Source organism: Hirundo rustica, chromosome Z (genome assembly GCF_015227805.2).
Source record: "Hirundo rustica isolate bHirRus1 chromosome Z, bHirRus1.pri.v3, whole genome shotgun sequence".
In the NCBI taxonomy this organism is placed as follows: domain Eukaryota; kingdom Metazoa; phylum Chordata; class Aves; order Passeriformes; family Hirundinidae; genus Hirundo; species Hirundo rustica.
Genome location: NC_053488.1, coordinates 52379973 through 52395449, shown reverse-complemented (window position 1 = coordinate 52395449; position 15477 = coordinate 52379973). Strand labels below are relative to the sequence as shown.

Genomic DNA, 15477 nt, shown 5'->3' with positions numbered 1-15477 from the left:
ATGAGGAATTCTTTTGAAAATTAAGTCAACTGCGACAAACATTGTCTCTGAGAATGAAAAACAACAAAACAAACAAACAAAAACACAAGGGAAAAAAAACAAACCCAAAGGAGATACCCTACCAAAGAGGGCTAGAAAAGACAGAGCAAGAGGAAGAAAAATGGAAACGGAAAAAGCGGGAGAGAGAGAGAGAGGGGGAGGGGAAACAGAGAGAGACGGAGGGCGTTTACCACCGGCGCGACCGGGGAGAGGCGCCGGCGCCCGGGAGGCGGGGGTTTCGCTGCACGCTGCGTGCTGGGGAGCTGCGCGGCTCCCGGAGAGGCGCGGCCCCACAGGCGCAGCTCCCGCGGCCGGGGCAGGCGGACACGAGGTGAGGGAGCGCGCCCGGGCGGGAGGGGCAGAACGCTGCGCAGGATTGCGGTGGGGAGCGTGGCGGCCGCGGGCTGGATCGGAGGTTGGCAGGGTTGGATGCAGGTGGCTCCGGTAGGGACGTGGGGGTGAAGCAACAGGGCGGCGGTCAGGGACACAGGGAAGGCAGGACAGGCGTGAGGGTGAGCAAGAGCCAGCGAGAGCAGGAGAGCCAAGCGGCAGCTTGGGGCCAGGGCAGAAGGACAAAGAACAGGCTGGGGCCAGGTCAAACGAGTATGCGAGCCGCAGACTGGAGCCAAAGCAAAAACCCCAAGACCCAAGAGGCCCCAAGACTTAAAAAGCCAAAAAGACGAGAAGCCTCATTCACCAAGCCAGAAAGCAAAAAGCGCAAAACTCTCCCCGCCACCCCGAGCTTGTGGTGCAGTTGCTTTTATGCCCCCTGGCTCCTCCCAAGGTCTGCCTGCTGGCAGGAGATCGCTGGCCCGGTCAGTCACTGACTGACTTCCACCACAGTCTCTGGGTGTGGACCTTTTTGCCATCTGATTTGAGAAACCTTTCCAGGGAGTACAGTGGCTCCTGCTGCCTGCCTGTCCCATGTGAGGTGTTAGCAGGCAAAGACCCCCCAGAGACAAGGCTTCCTCTCATATTCCGGTTGCCTCCTGTACGTGGCACATGTGCGCCCGTTCCCCCATGTGCCTCTAACAACTAGTATTGAGACGAATCAGAACTAAATCGGCTCCTCACACCAGCCCATCAGTCTATGCTAAAAAAAGGACGATCAGGGTGTGACAGATCTGGAAATCATACAGAAAACACTGATTGAGCTGCATGGAGTGTCTGACTGTAAGAAAAACTACAAAAAAATGCTGGTTTCTAGAAGTTAATAAAGACAATATGTTTTGTTCTCATTTTCTATCCTATACTGAGCGCGCCATCGTTGACCATCTCTTGGATAAACAAAGCAGCAGTTGCTTTAGTAAATAGCTGCTTTTGAAGGTACCGGTTCCTCATCTAGAAAACAGGTTTTGGTCTTCGGTTGAGTGATTTTTGAACATTATACTTTAGGGTGATAGGACATTGCTTACAGCACTGCTGTTAGGTGTGTGCCTGCACAAATGAAGCTGTGAATTTGGTCGGAGGGCTTATTGCTGTCTGGGTTATCATTTACTCAACCTGTGAGGTCAGAAAGAGCCTTGTGATAATGGCACCCATCTAAGTGACAATCCGTTGCATTTTCAGCTCAGAAAGAAGTGGAAGACTGGACAGCTTCTATTTTCAGGCTAACTTAATGTGACATCCTTGGTGTTAGAAAAACAATGTCTTTCAGGATTCTATTTTTGATATTGGTGCCAAATTTCCATCTGTGTAATGTACAGACTCCTCTTTGCAATATACTCTTTTTTTCAAGTTAGACTTTGCAAACCATTACTTTTCTGCCACCTTCAAATAATTCTGAGATGCTATTGTACAGAAATGTCAGAGAGAACGCCTTAAAAATGTAAAAATAAAGTAAAAATTAAGACCTGGTGAAAGCAAAGAGCTCTGTTGTCCCCATAACACAAAAAGTGAGCAATGGGATTCGTCCCCTTTGGACACTGTTGGTCATTCTGGTATTAGCCTATAAATATTTATACAACAGCACCAATTTCCCACACAAGTAATTTCACTGATCATTCATTTCTGATGATCTAACCTGACTTGGTTTAAGGTCAACATGACAATCTAGTCAGGATTTTTTCCTCCTTTATGCTGATTGACCAGAATTTAGCCAGATGGAAGAGACTCAGGGATTTATCAAATTTTTACAGTTTTAGAGAGAAGTTTGCCTTTTAGAGGGAAGAATGCTTTCCCTATTGCCACTTAGAGGCAGGCAAAGAATATTACAGCCTGTGAGGGATGTAGCTGGAGATGATAACAATTTATCTCACTAGACACTTTAGCAAGATCCCCTACTGGAATTTTCAGACTGTAAAATGCAGATTAATCCTCTGAGCTCATACATAATTTTTGGATCTCCTGGCTCTGCATGTAGAGATGATTTAAAACATTCACGAATGGCCAGAAACAGTTTGGCCATGGGGATTAGCAACCCTTGGAGGGTTTGCTTCCAGGTATTTTTTCATCGAATCTGAGAAAACGTATCTTTTGGGTGCAGTGGGTTTGAGATTCTAGTTAAAAAAGATTATAGGATTACTTTTCAAGTGATGGATAGGACGTCTGAACCAGATAGAATCTCTTAACTAAAGAAGCAGCAGGTTTCCAAGTAGCTTTGTTGACATCTGCTTTCATAATTTTGTTTTCACTTTAGTAGACATAGTTCTCTTTTTGTTATTTGATATATTGTGCAATTCCAATGCATGGAACACCTGGAAATGTTCAAGGCTGGGTTTGAGGGTGCTTTGAGCAACGTGATCCTGTGGATGGTGTCCCTGCCTATGGCAACACGGGTGGAACCAGATGATCTTTCAGGCCTGTTTCAACCCAAAGTATTGTGCAGCTTCATGATTAGCATTTTGGAGGATTGTTTCTTGTTGTAGTGCATTAATTTGGTTTATATTGTATTTCATTTTTATATTGGGTTTTATAATCTTTTCTTCTGTACCACCCCGTCCCCCTGGAAACTGTATCATGTGTTTGCCCTTGCTCCTGCCCCACCCATCTTCCCACACTGGAATGTAACCCATCTCTGTTCCACTCCCACCTTGTCCTTGATTGGGTAGTGGCTTGTCCCTGCCTCTAGGCCCGTCCCCCCTGGGAAAAAGCCCTGGGACGGCGGGGGCTCGGGCTCTCTGGCACTGGGATGGGCACGGGGACCGGACTGAGCTCTGGACTCTGCAGGGGCAGGACCCCTGAATAAAGCCGTGATCCCCCCCGGACAAAGAGCAGACTCTTTCCTTTTGCCATTGATGGATGCCTGCTCTGTCTAAAGAAAAAAGGTTTGCCTCTGGGTAGCTTTTAAGTCCCTGTGAAGAATGATTCCTTGTGAAGTGGTTTCTCTCTCAAGCTAGTCGAAACGGAGCATGGGCTCCGAGGAGGGGCAGAGAGAGCCGTTTCAGTTTCTTTCCTACAGCTGAGCTGGGATATTTGAAAATCTGTTACGTCATGAATAAATTGCCCAGAATTCTTTTGTGCATACTACAGATGTATTTCTAGTAACGTTTTTTCTAAAAAAAATACTTAATCATTTAGCAACTTCTTCTGCAAGATTTGGTGATTCTTTCAGCTATATTTATGTATTCTGAATTCAGATATCTCTAGTGTGCTTGCACAATATAAATGTAAGTGATAGTTTGTAAATACTTCTTTACAAGAATAGATTGAAATGCAGGCAGGAATCCCATCAGAAAGCCGGCAGTAAATTAGAGGGGAGTGAAAAAGTCACCAACTAAAATTTAAAAATGATGCTTCAAAAACAATTTTTGAAAATGAAATGTATTTTAAGAATAAATTAAGAAGACATCCTTACTTTCAACTGATTTTCACTCATAGAGACACATAAAGATACAGCAGTTTTAGGAATTACTATGCAAATATAAGAAGGGTAAAAAATTCAGTTGATCTGTAAAATCACAAAATATTGTAAATTTTCTTTGTATTGTCTAAAAGTGAGGTAGGGTAGTGTCAGCAACAAAAATAAACAAGTGGGTAATAAACCTTAATTTTTAATTAGTGATGTGAACCAAGTTAAGAAAATAATAATTATGGAAAACATGTAGGCATGGCATTACAGTTTGCATCAAAATATTCTTAACTGCTTGTTTCCTCACAGGATGCCAGCTACAAGGGTCTTTCACAGATAAAAATGAAAGAATCATAGAATATGCTGAGTTTGAAGGAACCCTTCAGGATCATCAAGTTCAATTCCTGGGTCCACCCAGGACACCCAAAGAATCTCACTACTTGAACCTGTCAGGCTTGGTGATATGACCACTTTCTGGGGGATCCTCATCCAGTGCCCAAACACCCTCTGGGTGAGAAACCTTTTTGTACTATTCAATCTAAACCTTGCTGATGCAGCTTCATACTGTTTTGTTGAGTCCTGTCACTGGTCAAGAGATTGCAGAGATCAGTACCTGCCCCTCTGTTTTCTCTCATGAGGGTGTTGAAGGCCCCAAGAAAGTCTCCCCTCAGTCTGACAAGCTCCTCATTCTGTTTCCCCTCCAGACTCTTCACCATCCTCATGGCCCACTTTTGGATGCTGTCTAATAGCTTCATGTCTGTCTTATACTGCAGTGCCCAAAACTGCCCCCAGCACTCAAGGCCACCCCAGCTCATAGCAGAGTGGGACAATCCCCTCCCTTGCCCAGCTGGTGATGCTGGGCCTGATGACCCCCAGGACACACTTGGCCCTCCTGGCTGCCAGGGCACTGCTGGCCCATGTTCAGCTTTCCATCAGCCAGGACTCTCAGGTCCCTTTCCGTAATGCGGCTTTCCAGCCTCTCACTCCCTAGTCTGTACGCACAACCAGAGTTGCCCCATCCTATGTGCAGATTTTCCTGTGTTAAAATTCACAGTACTCCAGTTCAGGGCACTGAGACCCCCTTGGTTCATCAACTGTGTTGAAGACAGAGGCAAAGACTGCATTAAACTCCTCTGCTTTATCTGTGTTTGTGAGGTGACCATCCTGCAATGGACCAATGTTATTTTTGCACTGTCTTCTGTAATTGATGTATTTGAAAAAAACTCTGTTTATTGTCCCCTGCAGTACTGGCTAAGTTCAACTCCAATTTGGCATTGGCCATACAAATTTTCTCCATACAGTGGCAGCAGCATTTCTGTATTCTTTCCATGTCACCTTGTTACTGAACGGTATATATTTCTGTAAGAAGAAGTCTATACAGCAGTGAGGAAAGATGTTGGAAAATTCTTTAAACTGTAGCATGATAGTGTATGATCCCTATATTCATGGTTAATTGTTAGTTCTGTACCATACAATACTTAGTACAAATGCCAGAGATTAATGTGGTTTTGTGTTAACTCCCTATATCTGTGACTATGAAGTTTTGTGGTAGCTAGTTCTTCTTTGTTTAATTCTCTCAGTGTTTAATATATGCTAGCTGACAGCTTAGTTTTGAGAACAAGGCTTGTATGTCAGAGCAAAGAATGATAAGGGAAGTACATTACGACTTGACAACATATTTGAGAGTCTCTCAAGGAGAGAAGATTCATCAGACTATCTGGAACCATACCCAAACAAGTCCGTAGAAAAAAATTAACATATAGGCCAGTATTCTGGAAATGTGATACATGTGTTTTAGTTTCAGGAATATAGCCTGGTCTTTTAGGTTAGTGAGCATCCATGCTGTCAGGAGAATTCCACATTGTCTCTAGCACTGCTAATAAAGAAGTGTCAACTTTCTAACCTAACAAATTGATTGGAGAGTTTATTGCATGGTTTTCGGTGACAACCTAACCTTGCTTCCACTGGGCATAGACATTGTGGTTTTGACTATCTGCAAAGAAAATTCCTGTTCAGCTAAATCAGCCTTCTGCCTCATCTGTTTGACTTCTGATATTTTGGAATTTCCTGCTGCTGTGCCCTTAAGAGGCGACATTTAAAAAAGTGAGCAGCACTGCAAAAACCAGGGTACTTAACTCAATAATTTCCTGAGCAGCCTGAAGCTTGCTTCCCTCATGTCCAGGGTTGAAGTTTTGCTGGCACTTTTCTTCCTGTCAACAGAGATTTTAATCTTGATCGCTTCATGGTTGCTGTGGCCAAGACATCTGCCAATCTCCACTTTGCTTACAAGATCCTTTCACAATTAGCAGATCAAGGAGGGCATCTTTCCAAATTGTCTCCCTTAGGATCTGCTCCATAAAGTTGTCATCCAGTGTGTTAGGAATCCTCTGTCCTGGTTTGTACCTCAGTTAATTTCAAGTTGAAGTTCTCCATATGAACAAGGGCAGTTGACTTGGAAGTGTCCTTTACTTACTCAAAGAATAATTCATTGGCATCATTGTCCTGGCCAGGATGTCACAGGGACATCCACATTATTGGTTTGGCCTTTGGTTCTAATCTGGAGGCTCTCAACTGCACTGCCAGCTGTGAGCTCCATACATTCTAACCCCTCTATTACATGCAGTGCTACCCCCCAGCCTCTTCTGCCCTGCCTATCCCTCCTGCAGTGCCTGGAACCTTCCAACAGAGCACTCCAGTCACAGGACTCATTCCAACAGGTTTCACTTAGGCCAGTGATGTCAAATCTCTGGGATACAGCGAAAGCCTTGAGCTCCCCTTGTGTTTTCCTCATGCTCTGTGCATTAGTGTAGAAACATTTCAGGTGTGGTATAGTGTAGCCAACACCTCCTAGAGCAGATTGAGGGATCCCGTTAGACCTCATTTCCTCAATTTTTGGCACAGCAACCCATTGCTCTTCACTGGTTAGTGTGTTTTTGTCCCTTTTTTCCCCTCTGAGACAGGTGCATCCTGTCAGATGTCATTAGACTAGATGTTGAGTAGACACTCTCATGGTAAAAAAAAATCCCAATTTTTTCCAGTTATACCCACCTCTGAGCCACACATTGACTTCATGTATCTGCCTATTCCTATCAATAATGTTCGTTTTTACTAGAAGGATCGAGGAAGTCAGTACTTGTGTTCTGACAGTTATTTGGGTGATAACAAAGCATGGAAATAGTAAATATTGGAATTTCTTACTCCTATCAACAATGTTAGCACAATTTAAGAAAGTTTTATTTAGACACATCCTAATGACAATGTTCAGAGTGAACATTTGTTACTCACTGAAAAATATAGTTAATGAACAAAACGTGCTAAATGGTGCATAAGATTTTGTTTGATAACATCCCATTAGATAAACATCACAGCTGATGTTATGTATTCAAAAGTCAAGGGAACAGAACAATTTTTTTTACTAGTGTCTAGAAGTTAATTTAGCTGGTTGTCGTACATACACCTGTAACAAGAAAATAACAAAGAATTTTAAAACTTAGCTTCCATACTTTCAAATATGTCATTGCAGATCTAGAACAACTATATAATCTCACATTAACAAGGGAAAATGTGAAGTGGTGATTTTTCAGCTTATACTTTTTTGTGGAATGATATAACTGAATCCGCTAGACAGAGTTAGTTATCAGTTTTCAGAGATGCGGGATACCCATGTAAGTTTCACATTAAAAAAATCAAATGTAAGCAAAGCAAAAAAAAATGAAAAAAAACATAGGCTTCGGTCTTTTGAGAAGTTTCAAAAGAATGAAAGGATCTATATTTAAGTCCAGAATGATATTTTTTCCTTTTTCAAACCCATAAATGTAAACTATGTGCAATTTTAATTTACATTTTTTTCTTACAGCTTTTTCTAAAATTTCTGTTCTGTTCATGTTCTCATTTTGATCATATAATACACAAAATTTCAAGAAAAGCAATTTCTAAATTCATAAGTAAGGTTTTGCTTTTTTTCAAGTGATATTTTTGTTATACCAAGGTTACGTTTTGTAGGGACAGATTTGAAAAAAAATTAAAATGTTTTGTTATGTTTTGTTTTTAATTGGTCTGATGGTTTGCAGAACCATCTGGTGCAAACAGATGGATGTGACTAAGACAATTAGGATTATAGGAGTTTTTAGTTAATTTGAACATATTAATTGTATTACTTGAAAGGGATGGGACAAAGTGTTTCAATTCAGTTGCCTAAAAACATGCAACTAACACTGTCTTCAATCATTTTTCACCAATCTAGTTTAAAAGTGAGCAGATTCCTGACATTACCTATGCAGTTGCAGAACATATTAATCAAATAGTATTGATATTGTCTGACTGTGTGACTTATTTACTATATTCTCATGAGAAAAAATAAGTTGACCTGGTCCTCTTATGAGAGTCCATGTGTCCTTAATTAGCTTAATATGTATAGTTTCACCAAGAAACCAGCTTTAATTGTTTCATGTACATGTTTTCTGAACGTATTTTGAATACTTGCCCAAGTCACACTATTTTACAATACTAAGTCCAAAGTACAGTGATCTTAATCTTACAGTGAAATAAATCTTGTAGATTAACTTGCTGATTAACTTTCAAAGAGTCAATACATCACCTGGGGACTGGAAGACCCAATATTGCCCCTAGAAAAAACTCAGTGGAGTAATTAATGATGTTGGTGTATATAAACATGCAAGAACACTTCTATTCTTACAGTTATGATTTGGTCTAAGTTCAGTGGAGTTTTCCTTGATTTACTTCCCTTTTACACAAGGCTTCATAGTTACTTGATGCAAAGATGTTATTTGCATCAGTATGAAAGCAAGTATTTAATAAAATATGAAATATATACAGATTTGTCACTCAGGCTCACAACTTGAAGGTTACTGAGATCCCTGGACTGTCTTTATGTTCCATATGTGTGAAGCATGTATGAAAATATTATTTCTACATGTTCTGGCCAAACAGCTCACATGATAGGTCTATTTAAAACTATGGTTTTGCTCTACACCTGCATATAGGAGGAAGCTACAGCTACATATTTTCTATACAATGCTCTTAAATATAAATATCCCACTTCATTTTTTATAGGGGAGGTGGAGTTTAGAACTAACAATGCACGTTTGGCAGGATGCCAAAACCATTCACATCAATGTCTAGATGAAATGCCAAATACTAGAAAATAATAGTGACTTAATATTATTTAATATCAAGAAATTGATTAAGAGCAGTGGAACAAAATCACTGATATTTTCTTACAAAAATTTAATTATTTTATAATATATTATAACTGTTTGTAGCTTTTTTCAACTAGGTCTATCATTCACAGCTTGGATGGAGAAACTGTTTATTCTGCATATTATAAAGCCAAAATGTGAGGAAGGCTTGTGACAGGACAGAGGATAATAAAGACCTACAGACCCCATTCAAGAGAATGTTCCTGCCATTGTCTACAAATTCTTTTGTGTCTTTTCTGAAACAACAGGTACCATTTCTTGCTCTGATGTGCACTGGGATGCAGCAGTTCTGTCAATCCACATCTCCAAAGTGGTTTTGGGACTTAGCATGCAAAGCTTGACCTTCAGCTATGCCTTGCAGAGCTGGTGCCAAACAATGAATTCGCTTCCTATACATTGTATGGAGACGCCCTGGTGGTACTCAGCCTCTTTCCTACTCTGGCACATTTTAGGTGTTTAATGTGAAGGAGTCACAGCAACTGAGGTTTAACCTCACCTCTGACACGACTTCATTGTCTCTTCCTTCTTCCTCATCTGCTGCCCAACCTTCAGCCACCCCCTCCTCAGCCCAGCAAATCTGAAATACTTTACACAGAGTACAGATGCTGTGTGTCGCTAGAGGACACGGAAAGAATGATAGTCAAGTCACATAGTCAAGTCCAGAGCAAAAAAAAAGGGCAGTTTATTTACTTGACCTCGCTTATATAGTTTCTGGACAATGACCAGAAAGAGAATAAGGTTGCCACCCCTCCACCCCACTGGCCAGACTAGAAGTCCATCAATTGTCCCTCATCAGAGAGGAATGTGAAAACAATCACTTTGTTTATGTTACAATCCATGAGAAGCTCCACTACAAAAATACAAATCAGAAGGCTAAAAGAATATGGCAGCACTCTGGGCTGAGGGGTCTCATACCCTGGGGCATCAGGTGGTTAAGCCTTGTCCCAAATGGCTGCAGGAAGGAATAAAGCTCAGAGTGGTAAAGGTGTGACACAGCTGTGTTTCCTATGCTCCCACTGAATTACCAAAGACAAAACAGCAAAGAACAGGTGGGAGATACCTCTGACTACACTGGTTTTTGTGTTAGGTCCACACCCTATCCTGTCCAGACTATGCTTTCTGAAAGATCTCATGAGATGGGCAAAGCTGCAGACCATAGAATGTTTTGGAAGGCACCTTTAAAGATCATTTCATAGAACTCCTCTGAAATGAGCAGGGACATCTCCAAGTTAATCAGGCTACTCAAAGCGCTACCCAAACTGACCTTAAATATTTCCAGGAATGGGACACCCAGCAGCTCTCTGGGAAATCTGTGCCAGGGCTTCACCACCCACTTCATTTTTTTTTTTTTTTTTTTTTTTTAAAAAAAAAAAAAAAAAAAAAAAAAAAAAAAAAAAAAAAAAAAAAGTCTTCATTATCTCCAGTCCAAAACTTCTATTTTTATACTTTAAAACCATTTCCCCATCCTATCACTATAGGCCCCACTAAACAGTCTGTCCACACATTTCTTTTAAGCCTCTTTAAGTATTAAAACATTAAAGTCTGCTGTACTGCAACAGAGTAGACTGTTGAGAACAGATAAGGAACCTACAAGGCCTGATGAAACCCACCAAATGACATGTTTTCTTGTTTTCTCATTTTAAAAACATCTTAACCTAATGTGTTCTCAATTGGTTACCTATAAAGTGATGCTATCAATACTGCCACAGCATCAATATTGTGAAAAACATTTGACTGTGGTATACTTTTATCGTCAAACGTAGAATAAATGGTAAAGAATTATGCATATTAAAATTATCCCCTAAAGATAATAGAGCTTTAATTTAGCTTATCTGATATATAAATTAAAGGAGCATGCATTAATTTTCACAAATCTGCTCCTTTATCTTATCACCATCATCTTCGTCATCATCATTACTATTCATGAACATAATTACTCTTTACGTAATGTATAAATTTAGATACAACCCATAATGGCATACTAACAATTGCAGGGAAGTAAATGTTTACTTTCCATAGCCTTGTAAAAATGATGCTTTTAAGGAAGTATAAGTCTGTGTAAGAGTGGGAACAGTTAAAGATCAGTGTTACAAATTCAAAACTGTTCTCAATTTGCCATAGACTTAAAACCAATCTGGTCTTAGCTGGTTCTGTTTTGTAATAAGCAAGGAGGCAAGGCTGTGCTCACTGACATTTTCACATATCCAGTCTTGTTGATTTTTCACTTCAGATGAAAGTCACACAAAGCTTGGGGCTCCTGGCACGAAGATGAACTGAAAATTTTTTGGCTCGATTCTGTTTTCAGGGTTTTTTTACTTAAAGTGCAGTGGGACAATCTATAAAGAAATACATTCTGCTGTCTAAGTGAGACTAGCTAGACAATTCCAAGACAAATCCTATACTGTCTGCCTGCTCTGTGTTCTTCCCTGGAGCTGTGTAAAGCTACTCAGAAAGCCCCATTTGGGGCCATGCATTTTATCTTCTTTCCCTCCTAAAGCAGAAAAGCACAAGATGCTACAGGTGGTATAAATCTGCATCATAGCTAGTGAGATAGGCAGAGAGAACATTTTCTATTAAAATCCTGCTAGATGTTCATGAAAAGTTGTAAATCACAGGACTGTGAACATGGTGTGAAATAGTGGAAGATCAAGAGATAACAGGTTCTGATTACCCTTTCCGTCTCTGGATTAGAGGAGTGTTCTCCTTTCCTCCTTTTCCTGCTGGATTGATGGGTGTGATGCATAATGTTGGGCAGTCTGGTGACCTGACAGGAAGGACTGGTCCTGTGTTAGGAAGCCAAAACAGCCTCAAAGCAATTCCAAAAATAATTCCGTTTTAATGGGACTTGAAGATAACCACAGTTATCCCTCCGAACTTTCCGCAGCCTATAACAGATACATTATTAAGAAGGTTCCACTGCTGCTGAGGTATTGCTGCTTCATGTAGCATTCTCTGAAAGAAATATCCCTTTAGAGCTATGAAGTGTGCTGCCTGCAGATGTGAGAACTGGCTGCCTCCTGCTACAGAGATGCTAAATATCCAGATTGATGTAGTTGATCTGTGCTGAAAGTTGCATAATATTCTACAACTGCAGTGAAAGAGCAAAAGTTACTGTATAATTTCATATAGACACTTCCCATTCTGAAATATATTTGAATTAAATTAATTTCTGAATAAAAAATTAACTGCAGTACTGAATAGATGGCACTATTGTCAGAGTTTTACAATCTGATTTCTCTTTTTGCTTAAAAAAAAAAAAAAATGAAAACAGTTCCATGCCCAATTTAGCACTTTTTAAAAACTATCTATAAGTGACTGTGTATTACCGTGATCATTAGCTGAAAAACCTGTGATTACCACAATCATTAGATAATTTTGCACATCTTAAACCAATTTCTTTTTCCTTTGCTTCTGTTAATATCTGAAGTGGAAAAGTGAATGGAGAATAGCAACACTGTAGTCATGGATTATTTTGTTTGACTTGTCTGGAGAGTAGTAGTTGATGTTAATTATCTTGAAATAAAGAGTTAATGCCAACTTGGGTGGATTTTTGTTTGTTTTATTTTGTTTTGCAGATGATGTATTTTAGCTGTGTTCCATGGAAGCATTTAAGACGGATTACTGATTACTGAGAAATTCATCTGCAGTTCTGGATGCCTTGGAAACAACATATGCTAGCAACAAAAAGAAAACTTGGTCTTTACTGCATCACAGCATATTCTGAAGGCAATAATTGTTGGAAGATTGTATAGTGACATGCAGTTGCACTGTTTTGGGGACAGAAGCAATTCTGCTTTTGGACAGCTTGTGGCATATGAAAAATGCTTGAGAGAAGGTACCCCCAGAAAGTAAAACCCTGACTCTCAGTGTCTTTTACTTGGTCTTTTCAATTATTTACCTATTGCAACATACACTGGAAATGTAGTATTTGTTAGATTTCTACTTGCTTGCTTGCTTGCTTTCACCACCATGGACCCCAACAGACAAAATAAGATAATGACATGTTTTAATTTAAACATATATACTTCAGAAATAGGCTGTTTACAGTCAGTCATAATCTTGCAATGGAAATCAACAGGAAAAATCTATGATTAGTACCTAAGGTACTTTTTTTTTCCTCTATTTTCTAATATGTAAAAATTACATTTTGAACTTAAAAACAGGTTGTTTCTATGACATGTGTTTATGTATATTTTATTCTTTCAGGGTTTCTTAGAGAATGATCTTCATCTTTCCTATTAAACTACTGCTTTTTCAAAATTTTTTGCTTTCTTACTGTTCCATGTGTTCAGTAGTGTATTAAAGAAAAAGTAAAATTCAATGAAAAGAACCTTAAACCAGTTTCAACTCTCTTGCATTTTTATTACTATTTTGCATTCATCTTACAGAGTTTAATTGTTTAGAAATCCTTAGATCCTTTGCAGACAAAATCTTCGTTGATTTTGCTTGAAATTATTGTAAAGTGGAGTTTTGAGACTGGTCTTGTGTGTGTGTGAGACACAGCTCCTGATCATTTTCCCTGTTTGTCTACTCAGAACACTTTTTCCACCAATACAACTTAACTTCTGATGTAATTATTGTTATTTTCCAAATTTTCTAATAAAAAAAATTAACAGTTCATGTTGCTTGAACACATCTCTTTGGTTGGATTTCTGGTTAAAATATTAAAATTATTTTAAATTGTCATTCCTAAACCTTTTAGGCTCCTCTTTTTAATCCTGATCTCTTTTAATCTTGGTGTTATGATGATGGCTAAAGTCTAAGTGTCTGTGCAGCACTGTCCTATAGCAGTAGAAAAGTCAAAATAGCACAGCTATACACACTTTATTTTCAATACAGTTTTTTAAACATTTGGAGCCACATGGCTTATGACCATATTATGTTCATCACAGCTTTGAGAGCTGTGAATTTACTTCAGCGTATCACAACTGTTCTGGAAAGAGTGCTTGAATCTGCATGGTGGCAATGCTGAAATATAAGGTATCTCTGGCACTGCTTCTTAACCAGGGCAGAGCTGAACTTCTCAGTGATCATTTCAGAGAGTAGTGAAGCAGCTTTGACTTTCAGTGGACACCAATCCTGACAGCTTTGCTTCTGTCCCTAAATTAATAGAGTCGACTTAGTAGTTGTTGCATTTAGCTGCAGGTCCAGCTACATCTCCATGCAAGGGGATGTTCATATCAGACAAATTCCAGGTAATCACCCAGAAAAGTGGAAGATCTGCCCATGGACAACCATCCTTCTCTCCATTAAATCTGAGTCTTTTCCCTGAACTCCAAACACTTGTGCTAATGCCACACAGCACTGTACAAGTGCTAGGTGAAGGACTGATGAGTCTCGCTTCCCCTTTAGAAGAGACAAAAGGACTCGAGTGCAACTGTAATACATAGTCTCTTAAGAACATCGTACATGGGAACTCATTTAACCCTGCTGGCTTGTGAATAATTAATGGATATGTAAAACTGTCTTCAGATTTGTAATGAATATAGCACAACAGAAAGCACAAAGGCAAAAAAACATTAAATTTGGACATTGAGTATATCACATACATGCTTGACAAAATTAGCCCTCCTTTACTTAAAGCAAAAAGAGAAATGTGTATTTGAGAGATGTTGGACCCACAACATCCTAGGAGGGTGAAAGCTATTTCAGCAATACCAAACAATGTGCAATCACTTAGCTAGAGAACTTACCTCTGTTCAATGACATTCTACCATGTGAGCTAGCCCAAAGCCATATGTTTTTATGTTTCCCTTTTCACTGTTATTTTCATGTCCATGCCATTGGGTTGAAGATTTAATAAAATTCCACTCCTGTGTGAGGTCATTTCACAACAAAATGCAGCAGTTTGAAGTAGGAAATACAACAAGCACTAAGAAGATACTTAATAAGGTGGCATCCTGGATGTGACTTCCAATAGTACATTTGCAGAATTGTTTGATTGCATAGATCATGCAGGAAGATATAAACCAACACAGATTTGGTTGATTGTCATAGTTGCATTCAGATCAAACATTACTTAGAATTAGAAATAAATCTGACACTGAGTTACTGAATATCAGAATTTTTCTGTGCAATTTGCATAGTAAAATGCTGAGAAAAATGGTGCTTCCTTCAACCTAAACATAAATAAGACTTGAATATGCTTTTCCATAGTAAAAAAATTGTAGTGAGTCTTAAGACTGATGACAATGTCGTGTTTAAACAGCACAGAGCTGCAATTTAACCACGTCTCCCATCACTTGGTTCCTTACACTTGGTTCCTTCTAACAGTAACATAGAAGAGTTTACTTATAAACTTGTCAATATGTCAGTATTTCAGCTTTCAATAGGGATTTTATTTAGAATAAGCAAGCTGTCATAAGAGGCTTTGCATGCCAGTGTGTGGACTCCACTGCTTACCATAGTTCAAAGTTTATCTCAGCTCCT

The 15477-nt window shown here is 39.5% G+C and overlaps 1 long non-coding RNA gene across 1 annotated transcript; it reads left to right on the top strand.

The window, feature by feature from the left end:
* Window positions 1-297: 297 nt before the first annotated feature.
* On the top strand, window positions 298-13612 carry LOC120765626 (uncharacterized). The gene is made up of 3 exons (XR_005704480.2): window positions 298-370; window positions 4139-4340; window positions 12624-13612. It is a non-coding gene; the product is annotated as an uncharacterized LOC120765626 (long non-coding RNA).
* The last annotated feature ends 1865 nt before the right edge of the window (window positions 13613-15477 follow it).